The sequence below is a fragment of the Cupressus sempervirens genome, chromosome 8, assembly GCF_028749045.1.
Source record: "Cupressus sempervirens isolate cs-2001-9-10 chromosome 8, ASM2874904v1, whole genome shotgun sequence".
NCBI lineage: Eukaryota > Viridiplantae > Streptophyta > Pinopsida > Cupressales > Cupressaceae > Cupressus > Cupressus sempervirens.
The window spans coordinates 89,154,026-89,167,261 of NC_143125.1; positions in this window are offsets into that span (position 1 = coordinate 89,154,026).

A 13,236-nucleotide genomic window follows, 5' to 3' on the forward strand; every position below is an offset into this window, starting at 1 on the left:
AAATATGATCAACTAAGGGAAACCTAAATCCATCTATTACTTATACATTTATCTTCTCTTGTACTTGTGGATAACCCTTATTTTCTATTAGTCCATGATTATGTATCATGAGATTGTCAAATTAATCCTGTATCATGAAAAAGACCTTACCATACCTATTAAAGAAAGGATGAATCAGTCAAATCATCTAATTAATTGTCAAACATCAGTCTATCAATTTATATTATCTTCTACTTTTTCATCTTGAGTGCATCAACTTTGATTCATCTAGATCATGAGGACAAAGAACATCAACTATCCTATTAGATTGGCATCAACACAATAACAACCAAATAATTTTACTAATATCAAAAGATCTCAAAATATCATCAACCTATTTCAAGAATCAATAATATTTTATCTATCAAAGTTTTTTTCATGAAAACCATCTTAAATAGGGTGATTATCTTTCAAATCCAATTTATATTGGGAAAAAGATTCCAATAATTATCTAAACTACTCAATATCATTTTTATCCATTTCCTAATGAGGCATACATACTATCATTACAATGCAAAATCTATCATTACATGAAAAATAATGAAATCAATTGAATCAGAGAACATTTTCAAATCAAGGGCTTTAGACATAAATCTTTGAGATCATCGATGGGGCATTTCAGCTAGTTTTTTCTATTAATCAAGGCAACATATTGAGGTATTATACCATTAAATAATGTAATCAATAAATCTATCACCAATCATATTGGTAGTCAAGTTTGAATTAGATACTAGTGAATTAAACATCAGACATTCTTTAAATTGATGCATTTCAATATCAATTCAAAGATGGGCATTTAGAAACCCTAAATTAGTTAATCAAAGTCAAATTTTTTAATTGAATATTTAAACCTTTAAATAACTTAAGTCTAAGCCACTGAGATTAAATAGACTCTAAAGATAATAACAAATTCTTCATACTTGAATTTCAAGATGGCAAGGAATTTAAGACCTATGGTATTTTGGATTGAAGAGGATTCCCTAAATATTCTCAACTGTCTAACCAAATATTTTACCCCATTGTGGACTGTTGATAATATTATTAAAGAAGTTAAAGGCCTTCTTAATAATTTTAATAAATTTAATAATTCTCATTTGTATCGGTAAGTGAACAAAGTTGCTGGCTCATTTCCTAATGTGGTGGTTACGAAGGGAACTTCCAATCTTTGGAGTCATGAGGACAATGTAAACAATGAAAACAAAGTTCTTATTAAATATGAAAAGACATCTAGTAAATGTAGAAATATTATATGTAATAATGTATAGGATGGAAGATTTATAGCAAATGAAGTGTAATTATTTTCTAATATTTTTGAGCTGGAGTTGTGCGACAATTATTAAGCCATACAATACATGGATTATTTTTCTACTTTCTTTTCTTGTTGATGTTTTTCTCAAACTTTATTTCTCTATGTGTTTCTCTAAATATTCAACTATAAAAATTGTGAGAATTGGTGGTAACATGAGTAAAAGGGAACCCAATAACTATAAGGATGGGAGAAAGGAAAAAGTAATTTGGTACAAAGTAGTTGAGGGAGAGCTTATGCCATTATGAAAAGATTCAAACTTGTGAAACTAAATGTGACAAAAGTATTCATCGATGGTTGGAACAATGGTGAGATCAACCTTGGAGGGAGAAATATGAAGCTTGAAACTGCAATAAATCATAGGGATTAGTGGACAAGGTAAGAGTTTCTTCCAAGACCTTAAGTATTCATAACTGGTAGTTAATAAATTCCCTAAGGTTTCAAATGGTCATCTTATTAAAGGGGAGGAGGGAATCTTTGTTACATCTTCCATTAAACTATTAAGGCATCGAGTGTTCATTACATCAATAGAGTATATTACCTTAGATGGGAGATATGGCAAGGGCCATACTTACAATTTTGTGTAATTAAACTATTTTGGATAAAAGAAAAAGGTATGTTTCCCTTTTTATCTTCTATATTCACTATCTCTTAGTATCAATGCAATAAGGTCTCACCCTAATAAACCCATTATGCATAAGGTTTTGATGAGGTTGATTCATAACTACACAAAAAGGTTTGTTTATGATCCAAGCCTAAAGAAAATTGTTGATAAAAGTGCTAAAATTTTTGGGGATATTTGGATTTATATTTTTGGTTCCAATAAAAGGAAGAAACATAAGATAAATTAGGATTTTATTTTAGATAATACAATGATTATGAAGGTGAGAAAGAGGAGAATGAGGAGAAAGGGAAAGTGGAGATGGAAATAGATGTTTGCGATGAAAAAGAAACTTATGAATCAATAGAAATATTGTTTCGTAGTGGAATGGAGTCTTTGAATTTTCCAATTTTATTGCATAATGATTTTATTTCCTTGGTTAACAAAGATAAAGATGACCAAATCAACTATGAAGATATTTGTTCCCCGCTAACCCTTATTACCAAGTAAAAGATAAAGGTTTATAGAAGAAAAAAGAGAATGGTGAAGAACCAAGAGAATCCATCATGATGGTTGACTTTGATGATTCCATTGACCATGATGTTTTCATTTTTCTTACTGATGTTGAAAGAAATGGTTTTGAATATCAATCTAAGAAAAGGGATAACAGATTTCTTAGAGAAGAGAAAAATGAGGAAGTAGTAAAGGAGCAACTAGGATAGATCATTAGGAAGAAATAATATTCTTGAGAAGACCTAGGAGGAACAAAGAGGTCCTTGGTATAGGGTTCTTCATTCATGTGAAGCACCAATGTAGTGTATGATAGGCAACTAGATGTAATGTTGCATTGTTGTCAATTAGAGAAAAAGTGCAAAAAGTTGTCTTACAGAGCTAGATAAGCATAGAAGTGTAGTTGGGCATGGAAATTTCAAAAACATGGTATAAATAACTTCCATATTTGATTTGGATCCTTAATATGTAGTCTTTTAATCTGTAAAGTGTCAAAATGCAAAAATTGTCATTTTTTTGAAAAAATTGCACATTGACAATTTTGTAGTTTTTGCATTTTTTCTTGTCAAAATTTACAAAGGTGGTTAGAAGGCACAAGTAATTTACCAATTAGTGGGATTTGGTTTAGTTAGTTAGGAAATAATTTTTTAAATCCGTCCAAGTCACTATTGTATAGTTGGAAGTTTTGGAGTTGTATAGATGTGTACAACAGACAAGGAAATCAATGATAGTTCGAAGGAAAGAATGGGATTTTGATTCACCTGATATTGAATCAGTTCTTTTTCATTCGAATCTATTTTTTACATTTTTATATTGTTTTTTCTTGTTTTGGTTAAAAGTTCTTAGCAATCATTTTGTGTTCCCAATATTTTTTTTTATGAAACTACCTGTTTGTTGGCCAGTACTCAGGCATACTTGATAAAATGGTGTCTACTAGCATTCCCCATTGTTGAAACTCTCTAAAACGTTGAGAAATTCTAGTAGAAATATTTTACATTGTGTAGTAGGAAGTATGGAGAAAAAATTAAAGATCCAATCCACTTCCTTGGAAGCCCTAGGCGGGACAGAGTTGTACTCTACTAGAAATTGAGCCAAGGAAACCAAATTTATTTTGAGTGAAGAAGTTTGAATAGGAAGGATGTTATGGAAGGATGAAGAATTTAATTGAGACTTTATGGATGCAAGGAGGAGTGATATAAGTCCCTAGTGAAGGAGAAAGAGTAATTTTATTACTAACTAGTCTGAATTGTTGATAAACACTAACAAACCCTCAAAACTTGGGTTAGGGAATGAGGTAGATGTTGGGAACTTCAGACCTCAAGAATATTGAATGCATTTGAAAAGGGTGTCTCAATCTGAATTTTTTTTGGAACCTTCTTTAGGAAAGATCTACACAAATCCAAATTTATTCTATTAGGATGGCTAATTAACCACTATTAGGCCTAATATGAGTTTTTCATTGGTTTGAATGGATTTCATAGAACTATAATAAATGGATTGTGATGATGGATGGAAAGAAGTCCAAGACACCTTGAGAAGAGCCCCAACCCTTGCATGATTAGATAAGTCATCAAGGAGGCCTAAAAGTGAGTTTCAAGCTAGTATGCAAGCCTTAATGGGTAGGTTAACTTCTAAGGGAATGTTGTCTTGAATTGATTAGGGTTAACCCTGTGTAGGAAGGGAATATCAAGGAATGCATATCAACTATCTACACTACACTAGACTACTCCTACCAAATAGGTATAGAGAAAATTTAATTTTGGGAGATATAAGCACATGTCTAACTATAAAAGAGAATCCTCCATAGGATCCACCATGGTGACAAACATAGATTTTGCTAAGAAGGTTCAAGAGTAGGATGTGGAAATCTTAGAGTTGAAGCCTAAGATAACAATGTTGGAGACAACACTTGAAATAGAAGCTTTGAAGATTGATATAGTGACCAATAAGGTTAACCAGTAGGTACAATGTTGCAAGAAGAAGTAGCAGTCTAACAAAGAGGAGGCACCCACACCTGATCCTAAACTAGTAAAAGAACCATTTCTTAGAGACATCAACATTTTGAATCAGGAAGCCTTAGAAGGAGTGCCACTTTTTAGTGGAAATTTGGATACAAACCATGTTTGAGAATTGTTGGAAGGCATGGAAAACTATTTTGAGAGTGAGAATGTGATAGAAGCTCAAAAGGTGAAAGTAGCAAAGGCAAGGATGAGAGGAGCATCTCTCACATCATGGAAGTTCACTCAAGATGAAAGAGTGAAAGAAGGAAAGAAACCCTATGCAAGCTGGAAGAGTAAGATAAGCCAAATTCAACAAATCTAGCTCACCAGAGATTTTGAAGTGCAATTACATACCAAGAGGAAGAATATCAACCAAGGAGAAAATGATGTGGCAAGTTATACTAAAGAGCTTTAGAAAGTTTTCCTAAGATCCAAGGTGCAAGAGGTTGAAAGCATTAAGATATCTAGGTATATTAATGGCTTGAGGTGGAACATCCAAGAGGAACATCAGTTGTGGAGTCCTAAGATTGTATAAAAGTGTTACCAACTAGCACTTAAGGTAGAGGAGAAGTTAAAGAAGAAGCAAGACTTCAACAATAGAAGTAGAGGCAAAGGAAGAGAGTAGAGCAATCTCAAAGATAACTTTGTTGGTGCAAGACACCAATCAACTAGACCGCAAGGGGATAGTAAACCAAGTGAACCAAGTGGTTCAAGCTCTCCAAGAGGTGGATTTAACCAAAGATGCACATATAACAATAGCTTTAGGGGTAGAAATAATACTCAAGATAGAGGAGCTCCATACATTTCTACCATGAAGTGTTACAATTGTAACCAACTAGTGTATCCCTCTTATAAAGGTGTCCAAAGGTGGTCTCTACCTTAGGAGAAAGAAAGGAAACTTATGCTCAGGAAGATGGTGGTAGAAATAAGGCAACTAATCTCCCACTTGATTCAAAAGAAGGTGAGAATATGGTGTTCAGAAGAACACTCAAAAGGGAGCCCATGAAGGAGGACCCAAGTCAAAGAAGAGCCTTGTTTAGGGTCAAATGCAAGGTGAAAAACAAGGTATGTAAAGTTATCATTGAATTCAGGTATACTAATAACATAATTTCACAAAAAGAAATAGTAAAATAAAAACTTAAAAGACTCTTTCATAATAGCCCTTATAGAGTCACATGGCTGAAAAAGGGTCAACATGTAGAGGTAAAGGAACAAGCATGGATTGACTTCAATATTGGTAGGTTTAAGGATAGAGTTCTCTATGATATACTGCCAATGTATACATGCCATCTCCTTTTAGGGAGCCCATGGAAATATGAAAAAGAAGCCCAATATGATGACGGGAAGAATGTTTCCAAGTTCAAGAAAGGAGAAGATTCTTATATCATTTAATCTTTGTTAGAGGGAGAAAGAAACCAATTGGTGAGACCTAATGTCCTAATTGTAGATGAGAAAGAGTTCCTAAACATCATGAGGGAAGGGGAAGGTATAGGGCATATCATTATTGTCAAGCCACATAATGCACAAAGCACAATTAGATCACAATTGCCTAAGGAAGTGCAGGACCTACTAAATTAGTTTGAAGGCACTATAAGTGATGGGAAGCCAATATTACCACCTAAGAGAGCTATTAGCTATCAAATAGATTTCATCCCTAGAGTAGCTTTGCCTAATAAAGTAGCCTATAATATGTAACCTAGTCAACATGAGGGTATGTGCAAGATCATGGTCAACTAAAGTATGCTCATAAGTGGCAATAACAAATTAGCAAATCAGGGTTATGTCAACTTGATGTGCAATTTTCTACTTGCTATAAAATGTATATCAAAAAGTTGAGAGAAATTAATCTCTAAGTAATTGAATATTTAGTTTCTAAACTACTAGGCCTTATCTAAAAATAAAAATAAAAATTCATTCATCAAAATTTTGAATTTTACTGCAATAGTACAAAAAATTTAGAACAAAAATAAGAAGTAGATGTATGTCTAACCACCTTAATCAAAATCAAATGATAATATACTTTTAAATAATATTCTAGATAGAAGAAGTAGACTTATGCTTGGATGTGACACATATTTATGGTATTTTTATTCTAAATAATAAATTAATTACTATTTTTTACTTTAGTATTTTTGGAATAAAAACTCTCGTGTTTGGCCACCTTAACTAATTCTAAACTCTGAAAAATTTAATTTGGTTTTTTTTCCCTTATAGTAGGAGAAGCATAGAATGTGATGCATCTTTTGGATTTCAAAAATGTTGTACCACTTGAAAGTTATGGTTATTTTTCAAGTGGTGTGTCAGTAAACACTTATATGTAACTCTATTGCAAAATAAGTAATAATTACTTATTGAACTCATAATTTGACAAACCTTACATTTAATTAAAGATAAGAACTTTCTTCAGAAACCCTTTTCATTTCATCAAATTTTGGTGAAAACAAAGTCATCAGCTACATGTTTGAAGTAAAAAAACACACAAGAATAGGCCAAAAACACATTTTCGAGATGTTTTTAAATTTTAACATATAGGGTTGGTATAAAAAGATATAGTAGGCCTTATAAAGGTATCAGTTATTTTAGTTTAGTAATAGGATGGGTGGGAAAAAATTGGAATAGACTTTGAAATTCTTTAAGGCATTACAAAACTACATATTTTTCATATCGTCACTTTCTGGTACATCATGATCCTACACATATCCATGAGGAAATAGCCAAGCAAGTACAAGAATTTCTAGATCATGGATTGATAAGGAAAAGTGTGAGCCCATGTGCAGTTCCAACTATTTTGGTGTCGAATAAGAGAGGTAAGTTTGGAGGATGTGTACAGATTCAAGGGAAATAATAAGATAACAATTAGGTACAGATTCCCAATCCCAAGAATTGAAGATTTACTTGATTATTTGGGCAATGCAAACTAGTTCACCAAAATTGACTTAAAGAGCGAATATCCTGAAATAAGGATTAAGGGGAGAGATGAGTTGAAGAAAACATTTTAAACTACTGAAGGGTTCTATGAGTGGCTAGTGATGCCCTTTGGTTTTTCAAATGCCCCCTCCACATTCATGAGGTTCATGAATGAAGTTTTTGTTTATTACTTTGGTAATTTTGTTATCATTTATCTTGATGATATCTTGATTTTCAATACCACAACAGAAGAGCACTTAAGGCATTTGAGTTTGGTCTTGAAAAGGTTGTCTAATGCTAAGCTCACAATAAACTTGAAAAAGTGTTATTTCATGAAGCAAGAACTAGTATATTTGGGTTTTTTGATCTCACAAGGTCATATCAAGATGAATTCTAGCAAGGTGGAGGCCATACTTAGTTGGCCAACACCCAAGACTGCCTCAAAGGTAAGGATCTTCCATGTTTTAGCATAATTTTATAGAAATTCTATTAAGTTGTGTAGTCATATTTGTGCACCCTTGTTGGAGACCATTAAAGGTGGGATTAGAGCCAAGTTCAAGTGGACTAAATGAGCCACTTGGAACTTTGAATTGTGGAAACAATAGATTAAGCCACTCAACCCATTTTGGTCTTACCTAGCTTTGAGACATTGTTTGCTATTGAATGTGATGCAAGTAACCTTGTCATTGAAGTAGTCCTTAGCCAAAAGGGTAAACCATTTGCATTCCATAGTGAAAATTTGAATGAAGCCAAGAGGAATTATTCTTCTTATAACCTTGAGATGTATGACTTAGTCCACACCTTAAGGAAATGGAGGCATTACCTATTGCACAAAGAGTTTGTTGTGTATTTAGACAATCAAGCCTTAAGCTTTCTAAATTCCCAAGATAAGCTGATTCACAAGCACATGAAGTGAGTGTTCATATATTCAAGCCTATACCTTCACCATTAAACATAGAAAAGGCATTGCAAACAAATTTGTAGATGCACTTAGCTGTAGGTTGTTGCTTGCACAAGAAGTGCATATTAGGAATGTGCGAATTGAAAAATTCAAGTAGTTATATCCTGATGATCCAGAATTTTCCAAGCCCTATCATGTGTGTACTAATTATACTAACCATTTCCATCATGAGTATTCTAATCTCACCTTGTAGGAAGGCCTCTTCTTCAAAGGCAATCAACTATGTGTCCCAAGGAGATCCATCAGAGAAAACTTGATTCAAGAGAAGCATAATGGTGCTTTGATTGGGAATTTTGGAGTTCATAAGATAGTGGATTTGGTTTGAAGGTTCTACTACTAGCCAACCCTGAGCAGAGATGTGAAGAGGTATATTGAATTTTGCATGGTTTGATAGAAAGCCAAGGGAGTTGCCACAAATATAGAACTATACCAACCATTTCCCATACCTTAAAGACCTTGGGAATTTTTGAGCATGGACTTTGTGGTGGGGCGGCCTAAAACTAGGTAGGGTTACAATTTTTGTTACTAGCTTATGATAGTAAAAATGGGTCTTGGCACAAAGACCATAACTTGTAGTATTTATTGGATGAACTGATATTTTGACATGTTTTAATATGCCTAGTTCTAAAACATTGCTTTAATGGGTTTTGTGAGAAACTATCAGAAATGAAAGTTATGAATGATATTTTATGGAATAGAAATCAGACTATGTAAATGTTGAAGTATTGGTAAACTTGTGTTGGAAAGTGCTTTGTTTTGCCTCATGAGATGCCTAAAAATGAAATTTACTTAATAGATATTGAAGGTACCAACATGTATACCATTTTTTGGTTGATTTATAGGATGCTCTGCATTGTAGACAGGTTCAACAAAATGGCTCACTTTGTGCCATATAAAACCATGCATGTGTCATTTCTATTTTTTTCTTTAGGGAAGTAGTAAGGATACATGGACTACCTCTTATCATTGTGTCTAATAGGGATACTAAGTTTATGAGTCATTTTTGGAAGACTCTACGGCACAAGTTGGGGAGAAACCTCTCATTTGGATTTATCTACCATCCTCAAACAGATGGATAGATAGAAGTGGTCAACAGGAGCCTAGGAAACCTCTTGAGTTATTTAACCAAGGAGTTTGGTCAGAGTTGGGACCACATTATTCCACAAGCATAGTATGCCTACAATGACAGTATAAACAAGTTTACTAGGAAGGGTCCTTTTTAAGTGGTTTATGGAGTGCATCCTAGAGGCATTCTTGAACTAAGGGACATGAAGGTAAGTGCAAAGGTCAGTGGAGTGGTTGAAGACTTTGCTCTTTCCATGAAAGAAGTTCATGATATGGTCAAGCAAAGTTTGGAGTAGAATACAACAAAGATGAAGCAATGGGCATATATAAGGAATAGAGATGTTTAATTTGTAATTGTGAACTATGTCATGGTTCACCTTAACAAGTGTAGGCTATCCAAAGGAAGATCTAACAAGTTGCAAATGAATAAGGTCATTCCATGCAAGATTCTACCCAAGTATGGGTCCAACGTGTTGGTGCTCAAAATGGTAACCCCAATTTTGAACACCGTTGAAGAAATTGAGCTCTATAAGTGCTTATAGATGAAATTGTACCCGACTATACATTTGAGCCCAAAGAGGTGTTTAATGTGTCTAACACCTTCCATTCTGCTTGTCCACTTGTTTCATGAAGTTAAATTGATGATTCGAGCCATTTTGTGAAATCTCGTTTTGAAGAAATTCAAAATCTGCATTTTCACCTAAGTTTGCAAGTGAATGTCTCACACCCAAATATGTTTCATGATTCACCACTTTGGGAGTATTTAACATCCATACCTAAGAGCTTATGTTTCATATTTTGAGTCCATTTTCCTAGGTTTTGAATCCCTCAAAGTTGGTAGTTTACTGTTGTCATGCTAATACAGTTTGTTCATAATTCTTGGAAGCCCTATTTGACAAGTTATAACTTTTGACCGGTTGACCAAGATGCTAAATTTACTTTTGCGTTGTGTTGTAGACATTAGAGGCTTATTATGTTTCAAGTTTTAGCTCACGACGAATCTGTTTGATTCAGTTTCAAACGCAATTTCTATCCTTTCATTGGTGTCAGCATTTGTAGATTTGTCAGAACCCTTGTTCGTTACATTATAACTTCTAATCCATGATAGGTGAGATCAAATGGATTGTACCACTATGTTGTCCTCTAAAAATACTTCAAGTGTGTTGATTTGAAAGTTTTGGCAAATCCATTTGCACACTTTTCTAGGTCAATTCCATTTGCAAAAATCACTTTTTTGCCATTGTTTCAATCTACAAATTCAGAGTAGCCCACTTTGACCACTACTCATTTGCATCCTATTATTCGTCATGAGCCCAAATACTAGAGTTATATTCTCCTTGTGACAAAGAATCAGTGCCCCAAGTTTCATTTCCCCAAGTATCAGTTTACCTAGTATTTGAAGCCAAATCCAAACACAATTTATGGTTTTCTGACATGTTTTCTTGCAGGCAGTTCTGACAGGTCCACTTTGACAGTGAATGTATTTTGACCTCAAATTTTTCATGAGACAAGATTTGACATGGTGCAAGTGTGTGGCATAGAGAATCAATGGGTCAGATTTCAAAGCCTAGTCATAGGTTTGGATTAGTTTTTAAGGCTAGTCAAAGGACCTCCTGGCATGAAATTGACAATTTGCAAGAAGAGGTAAAAATGAGTTTTAAGGATCAGTTAGTGCTCGAATTCAATTCTAGTGAGTATGAGGTGATGAATGGATTAGTTAAAATTATCAGTTGTTCGAAAATGAAATTTTTTTAAGTCGGACCCACTTTGGGGCCCGACTAAATTCATCAGATTTGTGACAGCCAGTAAGGATTTAAGATGGCTTCTATACTTGAACTTTGGAAGTGTGGAATTAGTATGATCATATGCTCAACAGATGATTCAAAGTTACTACATGGAAAGAAAGGAATTGAAAAGACTATTAGAAAGCATGCTAAGGTGTCATCCTTTGGTTTTCCATCAAGGAGCATCATTCAAAAATCACATAAAGAGACTTAGAAGGTGAAGAAAATTGGGGATGCACATTGGCATGTGATCGATTTAATGTCTACAACTTTGTTGAGTTGCTTTAAAAATCATTGGGAAAGAGCTCTTAATGTAAAAAATAGGAAGGCATCTTACAAAATCCACGTGAAGATGTGAGGCATGGGAGGCCATGGCAATAAATGGAGTAACCTGCATTAAGGAGGCAGAGTATCAAGATATGTAAGCAAAGAAAAAGAAGCCGTCAATCAAAGTCTACAAAAATCGTGGACGGGTAGAGACATTTACTAAGAAGCTCACACCATTGAAAAGGCAAACTCCATGCATTCTAAAGGCAAACTTCACACATTCTAAAAACAAGTCCACAGAGGCAATTAAAGAAAGGAAGTCACAGTTTTTAGAGCAGTAGACTAAATAAAGTAAAGGGGAGGTTAATGCCAATTAAAAAAGGGGCAAGGAAGCCCACAAGTGTCATGCCATTGGAGCATGACAATGGTAGGAGAGTCGTCCCAAGCCAAAGACTCCAATCCATAGGCAAGTCAATGGAAACTACTTACGTAAACAAGGAGATTGCCTATGTAGCAAAGGGAGAGCTTCAATGCTAGAGTAGGGGCAAACTTGTCAAAGGTTTGCACTAATGAGGAAGCTCATGCATCCGGGGTAAAAGCACAAACCTGTGTCACCTTTTATAAAGAGAAGTGATATCAGAATGTGACAGTTCAACATTAATGACAAAAAAAATGGTATTTGCATTTAAAATATGAAGATGATGTAAACTGATGAAATGTGTAGAATTGTATGAATTTTATGCCTATAATTTTTATTATTTTTTTGACTAAGAATTTATTCATTTTATTTTATTTTGAAGTCCCTTTTTTAACTATAAAAAATATAGGATGTAGTTCCCATCATACAAGTATGTGCAAATCATCTTTTTTTGTTATGATTTGAAAATATTTTATAGATGACATGTATAGCTAGTGCACAAAAAAAGAAATAATTATTTTTGATGTATATTTTCTTTGTTATAAGTACTCAAGTTTGACCTTGTCAGAATCCAACAGTTTTATCCTCCCGTCAAAACTTCCCTATCAAATCTATACCTTCTTGAAAAAAAAATTACATATTCATGAAGAGGATTCTCTCTAGTGATAAATATTATTTTTTAATTTTTTTTATATGATTTACTATTTTTTTTCATTTTTGAGAGAGCATCTTTTGAAATGTTAAAATATCGACTTATAATATTTTTAGATTATAGCATATTATAACTAATCAAAACACTCAAAAATTTATATAATGATGATATTGAATCTGAAATCTATAAAAGGGTATTTTTAGTTTTTTTTTTAAAATTGAGTTTTGATAGAGAAATGAGATTTGACCAAAACAGGTTTTTGTATCACAAACAGTGACACAGATCTATGCTTTTACCCTCCGAACACCTATACAAGAAGCTACCAGGTCCAATGTGGAAAGAAAATGTTCATAGCAAATAAAAGAGCAGTTGCTTCTTGGATTTTTTTTAGAAAAGAGAATATCCACGACTATTACAAGGGATCTACATATGTGATGAAGCTTGAGGACCAGTGGAGGCACCTGTTTGAGAAGATGTTGACACCAAGTGTTGTTGGAAGCTAAACAAACTCGACATACCGAGGGTGAAAATAGTCAAAACCTTTATCCCACTTTAAGTGGGTGATGAAGTCTTTTGATACTTTAAATACTATTCCACACTCAATGTGGAGTGTATTAAGAGAAGAGCCTTTTGGAAAGGCTGTGGCTCGTGCAAGGGCACCACTCATCTGACTAACATGGAGCGTAAGGTTAAATTTTGAACCAATGAACAAATAAGATCACTGAC